This window comes from Canis lupus, chromosome 15 (assembly GCF_048164855.1).
Source record: "Canis lupus baileyi chromosome 15, mCanLup2.hap1, whole genome shotgun sequence".
In the NCBI taxonomy this organism is placed as follows: Eukaryota; Metazoa; Chordata; class Mammalia; order Carnivora; family Canidae; genus Canis; species Canis lupus.
In genome coordinates, this window is record NC_132852.1 from 39728250 (window position 1) to 39749980 (window position 21731).

Genomic DNA, 21731 nt, shown 5'->3' on the forward strand with positions numbered 1-21731 from the left:
CCTCTCTGGTCCTATGAGAATCTGTTTTCTTTGTATCATCTTTGCTCTTTATTTCATGAGTCAGCAAAGACAGGATGAGACTGTTTTGGAGTGAAGAGTGACTGTGGCCACCTAGGACCCAGACAGCAGCATGTGGTCACGGGTCAGTGTCTTCTTCACCATCTCCTACCTCCATCCTGAGGTGGTGCTGGAGGATCAGCAGCTGGTCCACTGCAGCCTATTGCCCTAGGGGATCTGCACCAGTTTCCCACTGCAAGGTCCGGCATGTGGACCTCCTCCACCTGGATCCCAGCTGCACAGCAGATATCTAGTGGACCTTGCTGATGTACTTCTCCGGGTTGCGGAACTGTTCCTTCTTACTCACTAGTCATTGGAGATGTCACCGCACGACATGCACCACCCTCCTCAATCTCCACATTCTGGAACAGCTGGCAAACCCAGCTTCCAGCCCAAGCCTTGTGCACCCCCATCTTCATGTGCCTGCACCATTGGCTCACTCCTGAGCATATTTTTTTGTTTCCTTTCCCTTTTCTCCAGTGGGCCTTCAGGCCCTAGCCAGAAGAGTCACTTGTGCACTTTTTCTGCACCCCCAGCTACTTCCACTGAAACTGAAAGTGCCAATTCCCCCACTGTCCCCCCCCCATCCTCTGCAGCCCCCACTGTAACACCAAGTCCTCTTTCTGTCACACGTAGGCTCTTAGAAGGCTTCAAAGACCACAAACACTCAAATGAGAGCAAGCAGAAGCCATTTATTCAGAGCTTGATTTGGCAGGGAAGTCAGCCACTGCCATACCTAAGAAAAGACTCAAAGAGCAGGCAAGTAGTGGGAAGATTCTATTGTGGAAAACAAGGAAGGCTGTGGGTAGGCCTTGATTAGAGGCTGTTCACCTGTGGAAAGAAGGCAAACATTCTATGTGATTTGTTGGGGAGTATATTTGGCTTTCTCTAGTTGGTTCTGAGTTAGAAGCACTGGCACAAGCAGGGCAAATATTAGGGGAGCTTGCATTTATTGATCAAATCTTGACTATTTGGGTCTGGTCAGTGCAGACGTTGTGGGTCAGTATTCTATTTTTGTATGTGGTACGGCCACAGTCCTTCTGTATATTGTCTCCCACTAGTCATCCCTTATGCTTCCTTTGGCCACTTTTCAAGTAAAAGCTGTCATTGGGAGTTTTCTTTTTTCTTTCTTTCTTTCTTTTTTTTTTTTTTCATTGGGAGTTTTCAATAGGGACTAACCTTCCAGGGTACTAGGTTTAGCATTTTTCCCAAGAGAAAAAGCTCTAAGTGCTAGGCCTCTGGTACATACAATCTATGCCCAGAGCTGTGTCTTTTAGGCCTTCAGAAGAAGGGTAGCTGAGCTCTTTGCTTTTTAAAATTGTGAAACCCACCTCTCTTAGTTCTATTGCAGTGCAGCCAGTGGTTACAGGAAACCAAATATTGTCTGTATATTCATCATGTGCTCATGAATAGTAACTAAAAAACTGATTATACACCACATGCAAGGGTCTCCATGACACAGTGGATGAGATAGGGTGTGGTGGATATTCTGTGGCCTCAAACTTGGTATTAATCCAGTTTCTGTATTCATGTAGCCTCCAAATCCATTTTTATTATAGCCTTTTTTCTGTGTTTGAATTATCACCATGGTGTAGGGAAATATGTAACGCTCTGTTACCCAGAGCCTTGGAGCATCTTGCAAAATTCTTCATCATTGAGGGATGATGTTTTGTCTTCATCTTTACTTTCTCCCTGCATCTGGTTAGCAGCAATGGGACAGTCAATTGGTGATTCACTGGATGCTATTTAGTTTGTTCTGTCAGCTGTTTATTAATCTGTAACTTCCTGTTAAGATGCAGGGTGTGCTTTTTAAAGAACCCTTACACAGCATGAATTTTATTTTGGGACTGGCTGTGCTAATATATAAAGAGGATCTGTGAAAGTTACTTAGTCCTGTAAACCATTTTCTCTTAGCAAAATTTGTGGGCACATACCATGTGCAGGAATAAATGAGATAGACTCAGCTTCCAGAAGTTTACCACTGATTCCAAGGAGACAAGAAGTGTAATAAAGTGTGGTAAGTACCACCATAGATGTACAAGATATGGCGTGATGCAAAGGAGGAATTGGAAAGTTCCAGGGGAACAGAGGAGGGAGAAGGTTTTTGTAGAAGAAACTAGAAGACAATCTAGAAAAGATTTCCAACAAAGATGTCACATTTTGGTGACAATGTAGAGGGGCAGACTGGACAAGGAAGAACTTGAAATTAGGGAAATTATTCAAAGGTTATTTAGGAGGCTGTTGCAATGATTTAGGCAAGAGATAGCGAAGGCCTAATTGAAGATTGAGAGAGAGGATGCAGAAAAGATTTGAGGGAATTTTTACAATGAACTGATACGGGGGGAGATGAGGAAAAAGTTGAGCAAAAGTTTTTGGTTCTGAGCACTTGGTAATTAACATTGCCTTTAAACAGATTGTAAAAGAAGGAGAAGCAGGTGATTTGGGTGAGGGCTGTGGAAACAATGGGTTCATTTTTGGACTGTTCCCATTCAGTGCGACATGGGGACATCATTCGTTCATTGGAAATCCAAGTTTGAAGTTTGAGAAAGAGGTCTGGGCTGGAAAAACAGACATGACTGGCATCTAACAATTTGGAAGCATGTTTCTATTAAAAACCAATGGTGTTTTCTGTAGATGGCATTGGACAACTGACTAGTACTTTCAAAGTATAGAGTTTATTTGAAGATAGTTTTTTATAGAAATGTAAGTAAATTCTAGATTATGGTTTTTTTCTTTAATGGTGTCAGCTTTTATGTTGGAAATCGGGCCTACCAGGGCAGAGGAAGTGGGCCATACAGACTGAATACAATCTGCAAATTGAACTTGGGGGTTTTAACATTGACATTAAAAGTGTTACTTGCCCTTTTGGTATTAGAGATTTAATGAAAACTGTATAAACTGGTGGAAACCATGATAAGCTATGGGAAATCATATAGTTGCATTTAATCTTGGAATGCTGTACAGTGTTCTTTACCAACAGTATTTCACTAGTTCTGGGAATTTGGAAATTGGAAAAGCCTGTCATGTTTTACTAGACAAAGTGGGATCTTCAGGAATCCTTTTTTATTAAATTGTCTTTGGATCCAGGAATCTAACCTAACCCTAAACTGAACTCCAACCCTAAACTGTAGCCTTAACCATACCTCTATCCCCAACCCTAACCCCAAGTGTAATACTAACTCTAGCAGAAATCTACATCTGTACACCTAGACTTACACTTCATTCTCAGCTGAGCCTTCACCTGAACACTAACCATCCACTTAACAGTAACCCCAACTCTGAACCTAAATATAGCACTGATTCTATTTCTTGTCATTAACTCTAACTGTAACCTAGAACTGGCTCTTTTAGGGGTAAGCCTATGGGGAAAAGTGTTCTTCAGATCTCTGGTAATTAGATAATCAAAACTGAGACATGAATTTCAGACCAAATGAGTAATTTATAGGCAGACCATCAGCAGACCATCTTTAACAACATATCATGATTAGGTAACCTGAGCTTTCTGATAAAGATATCCAAAGGTCTGGCTATTGTTCCTGGATGTCTACAGGATATACTTGTTTCTGTTCTCTGATTTCAGAATGTGTATTTTACCTAAGGGTTGCTGTGAAAATTCAGTGAATATCTCTGAAAGGCAAGATCCAAATTAAGAGTACGTTTCATAGACTTTACAAAGTCTTCCAGGGCTCCCCAAAGTGTCAGACTATCCTCTTCCAGAAGGCTTACAGAAATCTGGGGGTCTTTCATTTATATCTAAATCCCAATGTGACTCATAGCCAGACCTTACCAGCTGTAACTCATCTCTATTAGACTAGCAGTCTTTAGGACAATGTTCAGTGTTACAGTCTGGGATTATAGAAGTAATATGAGATACTGTATTGCATTCAGAAACTTAGCAATCAAGCTGAGGAGAAATGATTAACATATGCAAACAGTGAGAGCATATGATGAAGCAGAAGGTATTAGTGGTACAGACCTGGGTACTGAATTGTTTCAAAGTGTGGACAATCCTTTTTCTTATCTTATGACACTTAACATCTTACCAAAACTATGTAACACATATCCAGTCCTTCTTAGGATCCTGGGACGTTGATAGACAGCAGATATTAGTATAACCATTCATATTTCCAAATGTAGAAATAGGCTCTGGGGAGTTAATTATGTCCCCTCAACTCTCCCAGCAGAAGCAGCAAAGCAAGAGTTTTTAACACAAGTTGGCCAATGTCAAATCCACTGGGAAGGAAGGCAACTTGCTCCAATCCAATAGGAAGCTCTTTCAATTTCATGAGACTTGAACTGGGCCTTGGAGGATGGAGTAAAATTTGAAGAGATGAAGGGAAACATTAATATTTTGAGTGGGGTGAATGCTATAAGGAGAAGGCAAGAAGCCAAGTATGGGATAGTGAACAGAGAGGGGAGTGGATGAGGTTAAGATTGGTTGCATAAAACGGTGCTTTGAGAGCCGGTCAAAGGAGTTTATATGATGTGTGGGGTTTCACTAAGAAGTCAATCAGCTGGACAGTGGCATAAAGAACGATCCATCTGCTACTGTGCAGGTGTACGAGGAGGATTAGAACAAGGAGGTCCCAGAGGCAGGAAGGCCATTTAGATGACTTTGGGGTTGGTTACAAAGAAGGGCCTGGGATAGGGGAGCAAACATTAGTATTAAATGAAAATAAATGGGTTAAAAAGATACCATTCAAAAGGATTGACTTAGTAGTGTGATTGAGCATGGGAGATGGAGAAAGTGAAAAAATCGAAGAATTCCAAATTTCACATTACTAGTTTTGTGGCCTCAGGCAAGTCATAAGATATGTTGGGGTGCCTCATCTGGAGACAGTGTGATGGCAGAATGTGACAGCGACCCTCATCTCACATGGGACTAAAACTCACTAGGTACATAGAAATATTGGATTAATCAGCTGTTTTAATGATGAAGGGCAATTTTTAAATATCTAGAAAGATATTCTCAATAACATTACTTAAAATAATGAAAAATTGAGAAATATCTAAATGTCCTACAATGAAGGAAGATGTAAATAAATTATGACCATTATGGAGAAATTAAAATTATGTTTGAACAACCTGGGGGCATAACTTTCAAAATATAAAGGTAGGTAGAGAAAACAGGACACAATACTATCTGAACATCATTAAAAATAAATATATGGGGACACCTGGGTGCCTCAGTGGTTGAGGATCTGCCTTTGGCTCAGGGCGTGATCCCAGGGACCAGGAATTGAGTCCCGCATCGGGCTCCCTGCAGTGAGCCTGCTTCTCCCTCTGCTTATGTCTCTGCCTCTCTCTCTGTGTGTCTCTCATGATTAAATAAATAAAATCTTAAAATATATATATATATGAATAGAAAAGAAGATTGGAAAAAACATTAAGAGTGGTCATCTCTGGCTGATGGTAATGTGGCCAATTTGTATCATCACTTTTGTACTTTGTACTTTTCTGGAATTTCCAAATTTTGTACAATGAGGCTTTTTTCTTTTAAATAAGAAAAAATATATTTAGGAAAATAAAAAAAATGAGATCAGCTACTACTGTTTAAAATCTTTAGATGTGTCCCTTCTAACTGTTTAAAAATAAAATATAAAATAGGTACACCCTTCTCTATCTGACTTGGTAAGTATCAGTGGAAGAGAATAATGTTGAAGAAGTGGTAGAGATGGAGAAGTGACCTTCAGAGGAAACGGGGAATAGAGCTGAACAAGATTTTGCAGTGCTGCAAAAATAGAGCAGTTTTTCCTTCCTTTACTGAAGGAAAATCAGAATACTTCTCTGTAAGGTAGTTTGATCTTAGGAAAATGCTTGCAGCTCTGATAAATACAAAAGCAACTCCAGAAGTAGATAAGAACGCAGTTACGTCATAATTGCAAACAGTGCTTCATTGTACAAGGTGTTCCATCAGGTTTGCTACCCTCAAGAAGACCTTTACCAGGATTCCTCTTGGTTCTCCATGAGGACTGCAGAATGTTTCCATGGACTGTGCATTTGAACAGAAGTGGAAATTGACTATCCAGTTGTCTTATGAAACATTTATGCATTGGGAATTTTTAATAAGCAATTGTATAACTAAATAAAATATTTCTAGGAAATAAGACCACAAATGGGCCCTGGAGGAACATAATTGAAAACTAGTTGAATAATTCTTAGAATCTTGATATTGATACTGATCCATGATATTTCCTGGCTTTGTGCTTAGTAAACAGATAATATGATGTGACAGGGCTACTTCCTTGAAGCTATACGAAGTGTTAAAATAGTCTTTGACTCAGTTTTCTAATAACTATGTTATTTCACATGACCTTGTACTATCCCTTAAATAAAAATCCATGGAATTATCTTTAGTAGGCAGATAAGTTTCTGCCAGTTGGAACCTTCCTTTTGGTTTATCTTGGAATTTACTTCACATTTACCAATGTGTTGTTTTAAATATATGCTAGTTCAGGGAGCTCTCCTCAAATATTATTTCTCTTCCCTACAATTTTCGTTGGCCTTGCTCTGTTTATCATCACTACCTGTTCTGGATGTCACTCTGACATCCAGAGTGACACTAAAGCACACTAGGGTCTGCCAGGGAGAGGTTTAGGTCCCTAAGCCCCAATAAAGAGCAAATCTGAAAAGGGTCAGGGTACAGCTTCTGTTTGGTTTTTCCTTAGAATTAGCTTGTTACTACACTTCAGGTAGACTCAGCTATGCTAATTTTCTTGGCTCACATGTGTAAAAATGGCATAAAAAAAATAAACGAACCTAGCCAACGGTGCAAGAACTTAGCCACTACCTCTTGCCATCTCCCAGTGTTTGTGATTCTTGGCTGTATTTTATGCTGCTATAAGTGGACAAAACACTTCATACAGAGATGGAGGGTTTTTCCTAGTCGTATGATATTTGTCTATACAAGTAGTCAAGATACATACTGTAAGATTGTTTGCTTATGATATCACCGTAGATGATGCCAGAAACATTAGGAAAACAAAAATTTGCACATCAATACTAATTTTTAAAAAGTTGTATCTCATTAGTGTATTTGCACCTTTAAAAATAAGAGGAAGGTAAACGCTACTGGAAAGGAAGGAGAGAGGATGGTAATGGACTGGGAACTTTATGGCCTTACTCACAAAAATGAAAAAATCAGGCCTCAGATGGCTTTTCTATTGCTGTTCTCTCAGCTATATTTTTACTTGAATGACTGTCAAAATACACTACAAGTTATCACACCATCCATAATCAGTGTGACATCTGGGGCCCTGTGAGAGGCCAGTGTTTCTCTAACATTAGCTGACCAGTGCGCTTCCTGTACGTGCTCTGGCTTGGTCATCAGAGCCAAAGAGTCTGATTACCCTAGGCTTGTTTTAGAATCACTCTCTCTCTGCTAATGCAAGTGTCTCCTGCTGCACTTACCTCATTGCCACCCTGAAAAAGCCTACTCTTTCGACAAATACATACAAGCAAAGAGCTAGTGAGGCAGCTCCATCAACTTGAAGAGACTTTTAAATCATTTTGTAATCGACCATTCCTAATTTGCTCGACACATGTACATTTTACACCTTTTCCTTGACAAATCAGCTAAGATCATGTGGTGGGGTTCGTTATGGCCTGAAGGATAGAAGAGATGAGTGAGGTAGAGAATATTTTTGCTATTTTACAAAGAGAAGGATTGGGATTTTCACTCCGTTGTGGAGTCCAGGGAATAAACAAAGTCACTCACACCAGGCAGCTTCACTGAACACATTTTATATTTTAAGTTTCTGACACAGCCTCAAAGCAAAGAGAACCTTTCCAAGGACCTAACGAGATGCAAGCCTGGTGAGTCACTGACGAGCGTGTAAACTTTCATGTGAAGCAAAACACTAGTAAGACTATATTTTAGGAGGAAATGTTGGGTCTTTAAAAAAATTCTGTCCTTTCTGTAACCATGACTATGTAAAAATAAGAATTCTTACATGGTGATGGGTGAGGTGATTTGAGGTATTTTCTGGGCTGCTTTGTGTTATGTTTTCCTTTGGAGGGAGGAGGGTCAGAAAAATACTCTTGGTTTTACCATTTAAATCTACTCTATAAAGTCAAATTGCCAGTGGCTGGGTATTTGAGGCTCTGGGCAGGTTGATGACTTGTGAATCATGCTTTTCTTTTAGTATATTTTGAAATATTGATTTATTGGATATATAGAGTTTTCATGAACATAAACTGAAGGATGATTTTTTTTTTTTTATTGGTGTTCAATTTACTAACATACAGAATAACACCCAGTGCCCGACACCCATTCACTCCCACCCCCCGCCCTCCTCCCCTTCTACCACCCCTAGTTCGTTTCCCAGAGTTAGCAGTCTTTATGTTCTGTCTCCCTTTCTGATATTTCCCACACATTTCTTCTCCCTTCCCTTATTTTCCCTTTCACTATTATTTATATTCCCCAAATGAATGAGAACATATACTGAAGGATGATTTTATTGGAAAACTCAAGTATATCTTGATTTTAGAAAATCTAGTTCCATTTTTTTAAAAACCTTGCTTTTTGTCCTTTATTTAATAATATCTTTAGTGGGATCCCTGGGTGGTGCAGCGGTTTGGCGCCTGCCTTTGGCCCAGGGCGCGATCCTGGAGAACCGGGATTGAATCCCCCGTCGGGCTCCCGGTGCATGGAGCCTGCTTCTCCCTCTGCCTGTGTCTCTGCCTTATTCTCTCTCTCTCTCTGTGACTATCACAAATAAATAAAAAATTAAAAAAAATTAAAAAAAATAATATCTTTAGTGTGGAAGATGTGAAACCATAACTAAAAGCATTGAATTGATGGCAAAGAAGGTATAAATAAAACTGTGAACGGCAAAAATATTAGAATAAGATATCATGTATTTCCACAGAAAAGCTGGACATTTAAACTTCAAAAAACAGAGGCAGAAAAGACAACTTTTTACTTCCCACTTATCCATAGGAATTGCCTTTATTACTGTAACCAGACCCACTAAGCTGCCCTTTATACCGACCTTTGCCCTCATGAAGCAAGTGGGGAAATAACCACATGAGAAATCATTGCAGTTTATTAAATGTCAAAGAGAAACTTGTTAACCAGACGTATCAGATAACCAATTGCCACGCAGAGCACTTGCTAACCCAGGAAGTGTCTGTCTTCTCTTTAAGGATAACACAGAGTGCATAGTTTACAAATAATTATGAACAAAAGATTAGAAAGCATGTGTATCATGTTATGCTATATGTTCCTAAAAAGACTAAGTATTTCCATTAGTGTCATTCATAAGAGTGATTAAGTATCAGCGTGTTAGAAAACTGTAAGCGCAGAGAATTTCAGCCTCATTCCATGATGTCAGATACATGGGCAAGATATAAGCACAGGAGTGAGGTTTCAAGGACAAGCACCAGGGGAGGAGAGTCCTGGGTATGTTTGCTGTACTTTTTGTGGATATGAACTGAAAAGACCAGTTTCTCAGGAAGAACTCCTGTAGTTATGAGATGGGATTTTTTCCCCCCACTTCCCTGAGATGAGGGAAGGACTGGATGTTTCTCCGTCTCATTTTGGGATGTTCCTTGTTTTTGAAAAGGGGGAAATTAAATTGCCTACAACCTTTTTCCATTAATGGCATCTCCATCCTTCCCAAAATTTCAGGGTCACTCTTGATTTTGCTTTTTCTCTCACACCATACATTCAACTCTTCAGGAAGTTTAGTCAGCTCTGCCTTCAGAAATATCCAGAATCTGACGCCTTGGTTCAAGCTGCCATAGTTTCCCACCTGGATGATTGCAGTAGGTGTGCCCTCTGCTTCATCATATGTCCCCTCCCTGGAAATTTTCAACACAACAGCCAGAATGACCATTTTAAAGCATAAGTCAGAGCACATTACTCTCAACAAACCCTTCCAATGGTTCCTTGTTTCACTTGTAATGAAAACTGGTCCTGCCAATGGATGGCTTCCAAGTCCCTTCTATCTTCTCTCCTCTCCACCATCATCTCTTACATGACTTTTTCCTGAGGTGTTTCCTTATAGTTCTACAAACACATCGGACACATTCCTACCTCAAGGTTTTCATGCTGGCTGCTTTATCTGCTGGAACATGTTTCTTCAGATACTGACATATTTCTCTCCCTCATCTACTTCAAGTCTTTGTTTAAATAACACCTCAATGATACCCTGACCACCCTATTTAAAATCACAATCTCTGGTCTCTATCACCACTCTGGCTGGTTCTATTTCCTAACCAGCTCTGTTTTCAGTAGCAGTTATTACATTCTAAGATATGCTTTATATACTATTACGTTCATTGTCTGTCTCCCCTAACTGGAGCATAAGACTAACAAGGGCAAGGCTTTGACTGTTTGTCTAAGTATCTCAGCCCTTGCACAGAATATTGTATAAACTGAATGTTAATCATCTATGCTTCTCCCTAATTGGGGGATCTTTAAAAAGTTATGTTGTGGGCTGCCTGGGTGGCTTAGTTGGTTAAATACCCAACTCTTGATTTTGGCCCAGATCATGATCTCAGGGTCATGAGATTGGACACACATGAGGGCTTAAGATTCTCTCTGTCTGTCTGCTCCTCCCACACCCATGTATGTGCTCTCTTTCTCTCTAAAAAAAAGATTTATGTTGTACATTTCTTCATTTTTAGGAAGCACCCTTTCTATGTCATTCCAGGAAGTTTTTGCAGAAAAGATAACCCTCCCCATTATTTTATAGCTTTCAGTCTTAAGTATCTTTTCTTTTACCTAACTAAAGTTTAACTAAAGTTTTCATCCCTTCTGGTCTCCCTGGGAGACAGGGAGACATTAGGAATATACAGATTTATTGGGCCATACTTTCTCCACCATCTCTTTCTTGGTGTTGTGTTCTGGATCTTTTAACCCAACTCATAGTTTCTGTATTTTTTGGACCTTGAGAGAGGTTTTAAAGCAGGGAAAAGAAGTCAGTTGCAGGAGACCCATATCATTGTTCCCTCTTTCTGCAACAGAGAGGTCTGAAGGAAGAGGAAAACCACTATTTGATGAGAGAAGAGGTTCCTAGAGAGTGTGATAAGTGCTGATGATCCTTGTGATAGTCACAAATCTCAAGACGATATTCTTTGGTAATGGAAGACAGAAGGAGGAAGAGTTTATTCAGGGATGGTTTGTAGCTTGAAATGAAATGTTATTAACTCTTTTTTTAGAGCCTATAATGGAATTTGTGTAAAGGGACTTGTATGGTGCTTTTTGCACATCTGGCACTCATTACATGGTAGCTGTTTTTATTTTATTTAATTTTTACTGACTTCATGAGGTGGATGTTATTATTCCTTTTTTGACAGGAAGAATAAAAGCCAACATTTATTGAGTTCTTGCTATGTATCAGACACTATTTTAAGTACATTATATGGATTAATTTATTAATCCTCACATCTACCCTATGAAGTAAGTATAATTACTATCATTGGGATCATTTAATAAGTGAAGAAGCTGAATATCAGAGATTAAATGGCCTACCCAATGATAGCCAGCTAACAGCAAAGATTCAAAGTGGGGCCCTTGGTGCCACTTCACCTATGTGTATTAATTTATAAAACAGAGATAGTCTCTAAATAATAAATAATATTAAAATAAAAATAAGATGATAATTTAAAAATAACTATCATTTATTAAATGCCTGCTCCCCTGCCCTGGTCTCACTGTAGGCCTCTAGTACTTATTTCACAGAGTTATTACAAGTATAAATGACATGACAAGTGCTTGCACATTGAGAAGGTGAATAGATGCTGTCTGGTTCCCACCCAGGGATAACCATGATTAATATTTTTACACAGAAACTTCTAGACATTTTTTCTATGCCTATTTACAAATAAATACATAAATAATATGGATTATATTGTATGTTCTACCTTTTTACTATCCAAAATATGAACATCTTTCCATGTCAATAAATATCCATCAACAGCATACTTTTTCAGTGAGCTTGATATCACTTCCAAGTCAGAAAATATTCTAGGGGTTCATGGGGGAGAAAGAAAATCTAGATATTTCAATGGTTTGTGACCTTCTCTGCCTTTCTAAATATATTTTACTTTTGTTTTTTGTTTTTTTGTTTTGTTTTGTTTTTTTTATTTATTTATGATAGTCACAGAGAGAGAAAGAGAGAGAGGCAGAGACACAGGCAGAGGGAGAAGCAGGCTCCATGCACCGGGAGCCCGATGTGGGATTCGATCCCGGGTCTCCAGGATCGCGCCCTGGGCCAAAGGCAGGCGCCAAACCGCTGCGCCACCCAGGGATCCCTTTACTTTTGTTTTTAAAGAAGGTTCTGTATCATGTGTTGCTAATTTGCAAAGTGATTGGGTTATTTTATATTTTTCTCTTAAGAATTGTATCTCTTTAAATTTATGTGACATCTTTGGTTGATTTCTTTCCAAACACATGCGTGTAGTCAGTAGATCTTCACAAGGAAAAAAGTCCCCACCTTTAAAATGACTGACCACGTTTTTGGTCTTGTAAAGCTCTCCCTTCCTTGGTGTGCTCCTGGAGATAGCCCATAGTTTGATGACACATGTACTTCTATGCTATACCATGCAATCCCCACTTATGAAAGGTTTCATTCCTTACTACCTGAATTCTCAAGACTCTATAATCTGCACAGTGTGGTAAAATGCTACAATATTTTACAGTGTTTATAAAATTTTATATTTTGCAACTATTACAAAAAAAAGCAGACTATGACACACAGCTTTACTGGAGCCATACTTCAGGCAAGTTCATGAATAAACTGATCTCAGCAATATTTTGTTGGATGAAACATCAGCAGAAACTGATAATGTAGAGTCTGAGAAATCCATATAGAAGATGATAGTAGTCCCAATAGTTCATTTTTGCTTTTGTTTCTTTTGCCTTCGTGGATGTGTCTTGCAAGAAGTTACTGTGGCCAAGTTCAAAAAGGGTGTTGCCTGTGTTCTCTTCTAGGATTTTGATGGAATCTTGTCTCACATTTAGATCTTTCATCCATTTTGAGTTTATCTTTGTGTATGGTGCAAGAGAGTGGTCTAGTTTCATTCTTCTGCGTGTGGATGTCCAATTTTCCCAGCACCATCTATCGAAGAGACTGTCTTTCTTCCAATGGATAGTATTTCCTCCTTTATCAAATATTAGTTGACCATAAAGTTTAGGGTCCACTTCTGGGTTCTCTATTCTGTTCCATTGATCTATGTGGCAGGTCTATTTTTAACTCTTTGAGGAACCTCCACACAGTTTTCCAGAGTGGCTGCACCAGTTCACATTCCCAACAGTGTAAGAGGGTTCCCTTTTCTCCGCATCCTCTCCAACATTTGTGGTTTCCTGCCTTGTTAATGTTCCCCATTCTCACTGGTGTGAGGTGGTATCTCATTGTGGTTTTGATTTGTATTTCCCTGATGGCAAGTGATGCAGAGCATTTTCTCATGTGCGTGTTGGCCATGTCTATGTCTTCCTCTGTGAGATTTCTGTTCATGTCTTTTGCCCATTTCATGATTGGATTGTTTGTTTCTTTGGTGTTGAGTTGAATAAGTTCTTTATAGATCTTGGAAACTAGCCCTTTACCTGATACGTCATTTGCAAATATCTTCTCCCATTCCGTAGGTTGTCTTTTAGTTTTGTTGACTGTATCCTTTGCTGTGCAAAAGCTTCTTATCTAGACCTGCCCTACGACACAGCAATTGCACTGTTGGGGATTTACCCCAAAGATTCAGATGCAATGAAACGCCAGGACACCTGCACCCCGATGTTTCTAGCAGCAATGGCCACAATAGCCAAACTGTGGAAGGAGCCTCGGTGTCCATCGAAAGATGAATGGAAAAAGAAGATGTGGTTTATGTATACAATGGAATATTACTCAGCCATTAGAAACGACAAATACCCACCATTTGCTTCAACGTGGATGGAACTGGAGGGTATTATGCTGAGTGAAGTAAGTCAATCGGAGAAGGACAAACAGTATATGTTCTCATCCATTTGGGGAATATAAATAACAGTGAAAGGGAATATAAGGGAAGGGAGAAGAAAAAGACTCCTAACTCTGGGAAACGAACTAGGGGTGGTGGAAGGGGAGGAGGGCGGGGGGGTGGGTGTGAATGGGTGACGGGCACTGAGGGGGCACTTGACGGGATGAGCACTGGGTGTTATTCTGTATGTTGGTAAATTGAACACCAATAAAAAATTAATTTATTTAAAAAAGAAGAGGATGATAGTAAACATAATGTCCCTCCATAGTTTACATCTCATGTTCAGCTTTGCAGTTTATTCTATCCCACATACATGCATATGTCTGAAGTTTTAATAGGAGATTTTTAGGTAACCACAGTCCCTGCTCAGTTTTTAGCAGGAGTTTAATATCTTAAATATTATTAACTTTCAAATGACTTCTCTGGAAAAGAAAAAAAAACTCATACATTTCTTAGGCAGAAAATACAGACCAACCATCTGTTAAATATGTATTTAATATGTAATCAAAAACATAAAAAAGATAATCAGTATTTTCTTAATCACTCTTAAAGTGATAATAAGAACAGCTAACATTTTTGTATCACTTGCTTATTTGTGTGCACTTCCCTAAGGGTTTTATGTTACATGTAATTAATTTATGAGTCATACAGTTTTCACAACTATCTCATGAGATAGGGACTTTAAATAATGATTGGAAATAAATGTGTCTCAATAAATAAATTAATTTTGAGAAAAATAAAATTGAATATCTTCTTGTGTGAAAATGTGTATAGTCAACAAATTTGATGGTGGGAAAGCAATGCAACGTATAACAAAATGGTTTCAATCATTTTTTCTAAAGATATTTTAAGAAACCATTGGATATCTTGGCTAAAGACACTTTTTGAGTATTGTTTAATCTTAAAATCTTCAGAAAAAAAGCTTGGCCCATTTAAGAAGTCTCTTAATCATTTCACAATCTATGTAAGTCAAATTATAATGCTGTACATCCTAAATTTACCTAGTGCTGTATGTCAATTATATCTCCATAAAACTGGAAAGGAAAAAAAAGTCTCTTAGGAGTAAGAGTCTTAAGGTCAAACAAAGCAATATTTGATGCAACATACAATTTGAAGATAAAGAAGGAAGGCATTCCTAGGAAGTTAGTAACTTCGCTGCCAGAGCGACACTGTTATGATAGAACAAAGGAAAGACAAAGGAAACTGTAGCGTGTGCTGTGGGGTTGTTGGTTGTTTCTTCCTCATCTTGTTCTGCTAGAGGTAAGGAAGAGAACACTTAGGGATTTGGAGCAGAGAGAAGGAAAAGTAACTTTCTTTTAGAAAAGAAGATTCAGGGATTTTCGATTCCTCTCATAATAAAGATATAGATACAGATAAAGTCCTAATTAGAATAAAGAACTAATAAAAGGCCTGATAGGGCAATAAGCTTTCTTGTCCACAAGATTGTTGCATGTATATTATATACAATGTATACACTTGTTTGTGTGCTGAGCAATTTCTGATTTTAAGAAAAGGTTCAGTGAGTCCTTTTTTTTTTTTAAGATTTTATTTATTTATTCACGAGAGACACCGAGAGAGAGAGACAGAGACAGAGACAGAGACAGAGACAGAGACAGAGACACAGGCAGAGGGAGAAGCAGGCTCCATGCAGGGAGCCCAACGTGAGACTCCATCCCAGGTCTCCAGGATCACACCCTGGGCTGAAGGTGGCGCTAAACCACTGAACCACCCGGGCTGCCCATGAGTCCTTAAGGATAGAACTATTAGTTGAATTTTGTTCAGAAGACCCTGATATACCTGGATGTTTGAGTTTCTTTAAATCTTGCTCTGTACCAGCTTATGTAGTTACACAAGAGTTAATAAATATTTTTCCCCCCTTACTCTATTTGTAGAAAAGAATAAATGTCTGCATTGTAACAAGTGTACTGTTCTCACCTGGAGAATGTAGACCCATCACCGGGGTTTCCACCCTTTGGCACCTTCCTCCTGGTGGTAGCTCAGCTTCCCTGTTGGGAACGTAATCAGTGTCCTGGGACAGTGTGTGTACCCTCAAACTTTTTGCGATCGCACACACTGTAGGTTTCATATGTTATAAAGGATTGTACACACATTGGGTCAGTGTCTGTACGGTAAGCCGCCTATTTTCCCTTTTCTAATAAAACCCTAGCTTAGAGCATACTGTTTTCCGAGCTTTGTAGGAAGCAGCCAGAAAGCAGCGTGTGTCACCTGAGGCTTGTTCGTTTCCTCCACTGAGTTTGGCTTCGTGTTCCTCTTTCCTGGGCAGAAGCTGGGAATTAGAGCCCTGAAGGGGTTTAAATGCTGCACTTGGGGCAACACTCGGCCAAGCAAGCTGGCCGTTGACACCTGGGCAAGGTTATGACAAGGTTTCTGCACAGTTATGACTGGGAGAGTCTCGGAGTGAAGATTGATGGTCACCTCGCCTCAGACTGATGTTGCTTTGGGCGCCTCTGAAGACGACGGAGCCCACCACGGCCGTGCTCAGGTCACTCCCCACGTGGGTTTCTCTTTCAGACAAAAGTGGTGCCATTGAACCATTACCACTGCTCCTGTCCGAATAGCACTTTTCTCCTTATTTTAGAGTGTCGTTTTACCAGGAGATGTACTGAAGGGAAGAGAAAGCTTTAAATACATAAGATTTCTCTTTCTTTTTTAAGCTTTGCACCCTGGAGCCCGGCATCCGTCACTCCCTGTGTGAACTCGGGTCACTCCTGTTTGGGCTCCACTAGCTGCGCTCCCAGGAGGACGGCGTCCTAGCTCACCCGGAGAGAAGCTATGAGGCATCGTCATGCCTTTCCTTCTTGTCTGCTTCCAAGTTACCATATGTTTATCTATCTTATTCTCCCTCCTATCTTAGAGGAAAAGAAACCCTTCATTTCTTTCCAAAACCTCTTTCTTCATCTATGTCAATGATCTTTCTCTTTTCCTACCTTTCCTGGGATTTAATTTACTATTTTTTCTCTCTCATTCTCTCTTCTAGTTTCTCCTTCCTGGTACGTATAAATGTGTACAAGTCTTACCCCTGCATCTTCCCTAAGCTCACAGTCTCCATCCAGTTACCCTTCTTCCCCTCTGCTTTGTTTCATTGCCAACTTCCTGATAGAGTTTTCTGCAATTGCTGCTTTCTCATCTCTTGTCTACTTTTCAGCTTGGTTTCCATCCTCATTACACAACTGAACTTGTCATAGCAAAAATCATCCACAGTCTCAAATCTAGCGTCCTTCTGAATGGTCATCTAACTGGACCTCACCACAACTGCCTCTGTGCTAAGCAATTTTTCATTTAATAGAGATTTTTAAAATAGAGATTTTATTTATTTGAGAGAGAGAGAGAGAGAGATAGCAACAGAGATAGTGAAAGAGAGCATGACTAGGAAGGAGGGGGAGAAGCTAAGCAATTCTTCATTTAATAGAGATTTTTTAAATAGAGATTTTATTTATTTGAGAGAGAGAGAGACAGAGACAGATAGCAACAGAGATAGTGAAAGAGAGCATGACTAGAAAGGAGGGGGAGAAGCTAAGCAATTCTTCATTTAATAGAGATTTTTTAAATAGAGATTTTATTTATTTGAGAGAGAGAGAGACAGAGACAGATAGCAACAGAGATAGTGAAAGAGAGCATGACTAGGAAGGAGGGGGAGAAGCTGAGCAGGGAGCCTCATGTGGGGCTGGGTCCCAGGACCCAGGATCATCCTGAGCCCAAGGCAGCCTCTTCCTCAGGATCCCCTGGGCATCCCTAGTCCTCTCTTCTGACAGTCTTCCCCGGGTCTACGGAGCAGTTCCCTACTCCTCCCTAACTAGTCTCACCCTTAAATGTTACCCATGGTTCTGTCGCGGGGGTTGATTTTAGTTGGGTTTGCAGAGGTGGGCTTGGCAATGGCTCCTACCATGTTCTGTGTGGTGACACTTCGGGGCCTGGGCCACTCACTGGGTTCTGCGTTCTCTTCTTCCCTACAGCCTTACAGAAATTGGAATGTTTCAGAGTATCTAACACGCAAATCCAGAACTTGATATTTTTGATTTCCTTCCTTTTTTTCCCCCAAGATTGTATTTATTTACTTGAGAGAGAGTGACTGAGAGAGAGAGAGTGCAAGCAAGCATAAGTGAGGGGAGTGAGGGCAGGGGCCAAGGGAGAAGCAAGCTCCCCACAGAGCAGGAGCTGGATCCCAGGATTCTGCATAAAGTATTTCTGATGCATAAGTACCATGTCTTTCATTTAGGAAATGGTGGTGCTTGTTACAAGTTATGCAATATCCCTTTACCACAATGTTGAGAAATGTCCAGGAAACACACCCAGTGGCGATTTCCTCTAGTCTCTGGGTATATTCCCTCAAAGGTTTCCCAAAGTTAGAAGATTTGCTTATACTACAGATTTGTATGTGGAGGCTAGAGTTACTCGCCTACTTCTCATTTCAGCAAAGTCTTCCTTTTTTACTTTTTTTCTTTTCTGTCCTTCCCTTCTTGCTCATGGGACTATTTTACTGGAAACTATTAATAATCCCCCCAAATTGCACTTTCAACTTTCCCCTAAAGAACAGAGGAAACAGACAACAGAAGTTGTGCACATATCAAACTGAAAGAGAAAAACTCAGAAAGTAGCAAAGAAGCCTGAAATAAAGCATAAGACCTATTTCATGGCCTCAAGGGGGAAGGCGAACAGAAAACCTACCACTGAAGCTCTAGGAATTTCAGAGGCCCTCTCTGGCCCTCTCTGATATTAATAGAGGGAAACTAATCACCCCAGATAGGTCGTTGAGAGTTTTAGAGTATCAAAATTCATTTAATGTTGCACCATTCGCAGATGTTGATAAAGTTTATTTCTAGCAGTTATTAAAAGCCCAATGTAGGGATGCCTGGGTGGCTCAGTGGTTGAGCATCTGCCTTTGGCTCACGTTGTGATTCTGGGGTCCTGGGATGGAGTCCCACATTGGGCTCTCCGCAGGGAGCCTGCTTCTCCCTCTGCCTGTGTCTCTGCCTCTCTCTGTGTCTCTCATGAATAAATGAAATTTTACAAAAATAAATAAGTAAAATCCCCAATTTTTTTGACAAACTAAAAGATATTGATTTTCTCAGGCTCAAACAGTCTTTTCGTTTTCCTTTTTTTCTTTTTTTTTTAAAGACAACTTTTAAAGGAATGTGAACACTTTTGATAATTTTCCAAGGAGCAGTTCATTACAGTACCCTTTTAGGATGTAAAAGATTATCAGAAGACTCTTTTCTTTACCTTATTTTGTAGTTTTGTATGTTCTGGAGAGTTTCAAGAGTTTACACCAGAAGAAAACAGCTTTAATTTAGAATGGAAGTGCTTGGATGGGAAAGGATTGATCATGCTAATGATATTGTATATTGTTTATTCTTTCTTTCGCTCTCCCAAATATTTCCATCCATCTATTAACAAACAAAAGGTTTATTCCTGTTTGTTTAGTTTTGTTTTACTTTCTTTAAAAATCAGAGTACTCAATAATTGCTGTGGGAGTTTAAATTACCCAGTCTAACAAAATGCCATCTAGAGTCTGAAACTATGTAACATCCATCCCTTTGAATAATTTACAATGTTTGCAACTCAGCTGCAATGTTTTTTTCAGGATCTAATCTTTCTTCAGAAGTTGAATGGCAAACAGCCATTCTGTTGACATTCTGATGACAATTCTGTCATCTCAGAATTCTCCTTCCAGTGGAATGAGTCTAGGCTTTGTGTTTTAGATACATGTGAGCACAGTTCCAAAATCATCCATCTTGCTGAATAGCAGATGTGAGACCAGATAAGAGAATGTGTGATTCCGTGGTTTCCTTGTGCTCAATTTGTAATGATTCCACTATAAGCAAAAATAAGTAATGACAACGTTTTTCTCAGACTTTGCCTTGAATCAGAATCGGAGGGCTTGCTCCATGGCTGGGCCTTACCCCTAGAGTTTCTGATTCGGTGGTCCTGGGGAAGCCTGAGAATTTGCACTCCTGAGTGCCCAGATGATGCTGATGCTACTTGGACAGAAACTGCACTTTGAGAACCGCTGTTCTAACTACAATGTTACAGCATGATAATCATACATGGCAATCTAGATGGATTTCTATTTTCATCTCTGCATATGTAAGAGAAACTGAAAGATTAATGTGGGAATTTCACTTTTTGGTGAAGAACACATACAGAGAAAAATTATATTTTAAAACCCGACTATTCCCTATAACCTCCAAAGTGTAACATTGTATGTATAAAACACCTGAGACAAACCAAGTCATCTTTTTCTCAGTGATTTGCTGCTACAGAACAACTCTGGTTTTGCCTTTGCAAACAGATGATGAGATTGATGTCAGATGGCTATTGCCGAAGCTGGATCCATTTGTACACAAAGCCTGTCTAATCAGCAGTCCAGTTGGCCTATTTTACATCACAATATTTAATTAATGGTCATCTGCCCTGCTGGCAGGATTAAATCAGTGCTGCTCCTACACCCAAAGCAAATGTCTCTCTCTGGAAATTTTACCTTTGGAATTCAAACACAAATCAAATTCCCTGAGTCACTATTCGAAGAACAGGTGCAAGAGTGCCCCACAACATGTTTTTATTGGTTTTGCCTCACTTAAAAAAAAAAGTTAAAGTATTTATGGCTTTTGAAGACCACCAGTCTTTTAATATTCCCTATGTGATATTTCACCTTTTTAAAAAGCCCACGTGTCAGAAAAGAGGAGCTCTGAAGCTCAAGCTCATATGCTATGAAGCAGCCGAGCAAAGACCGCACCACCAGAACTGAGCGGTGGGTGCGGCTGCGGGTGAGGACCCAGCAGAGGCTGGGCGACACCCTGTGTGCAGGAGGAAAAGCCCCACAGGGCACCAGGACAGTGCTCTCATGCCAGCGCTGGCAATTGTTGCACAGAGGCTGATGCACAACAAGTGCCTGAATATTTTCCTTTCCAAACTTTTGGTGTCCTGTAAGATGCAGCCTGAGTCTAGAACAGCTTACAATCGCTAGTGCTTACACCTAGGTCTGTGTTAGCAAGGTAGTCTGAAGGGAAAACGAATCAACAATATTGCACTTGGTTACGATTGTCAAGCATGTTCTCTCTTTGACCTGCCTCATCTAGAGTCTCCCCTTCACCTTCCAGTGTAACTGCTGCTGCCAGGGAGAGGCAGAGAGAGTCAGGGAAGTGCTCTTAGCCTTCACTTCATTCTTTCTCTACAGTTTTGATCCCTCTAACTTCTTCCTTTTACCCCACCCCTTATTCTTCTAATATATAAAATGACTACAAAACCATAAACTGGTTGCCCGACTGCACAGGAGAAACAGTGCTTTTATTTTATTTTTAAGAATTTATTTATTTATTTATTTATTTATTTATTTATTTATTTATTTATTTATGAGAGAGAGAGAGTAAGATTGAGCAGGGGGAAGGGCAGAGGGAGAGGGACAAGTAGACTCCGTGCTGAGCGCAGAGCCCAACAAGAGGCTTTTGTAAAAAAAAATATTTTATTTGTTTATTCATGAGAGACACAGAGAGAGAGTCTAGAGAGGCAGAGACACCAGCAGAAGGAGAAGCAGGCTCTATGCAGGGAGCCTGACATAGGACTCCAGGATCACGCCCTGGGCCGAAGGCGGTGCTAAACCGCTGAGCCACCCAGGCTGCCCCCAAGAAGGGGCTTGATCCCATGACCCTGGGATCATGATCTGAGCTGAAACCAAGTGTCAGATGCTTTGCTGACTGAACCAT

The 21731-nt window shown here is 40.0% G+C and overlaps 1 long non-coding RNA gene across 1 annotated transcript in view; it reads left to right on the forward strand.

The window, feature by feature from the left end:
- Positions 1-1816: 1816 nt before the first annotated feature.
- The window catches only part of LOC140604949 (uncharacterized), a 37649-nt gene continuing 17734 nt past the window's right edge, over positions 1817-21731 (forward strand). The window contains exon 1 of the long non-coding RNA XR_012007750.1: positions 1817-2074. This is a non-coding gene — a long non-coding RNA (uncharacterized lncRNA). The remainder of the gene's footprint in view (positions 2075-21731) is intronic.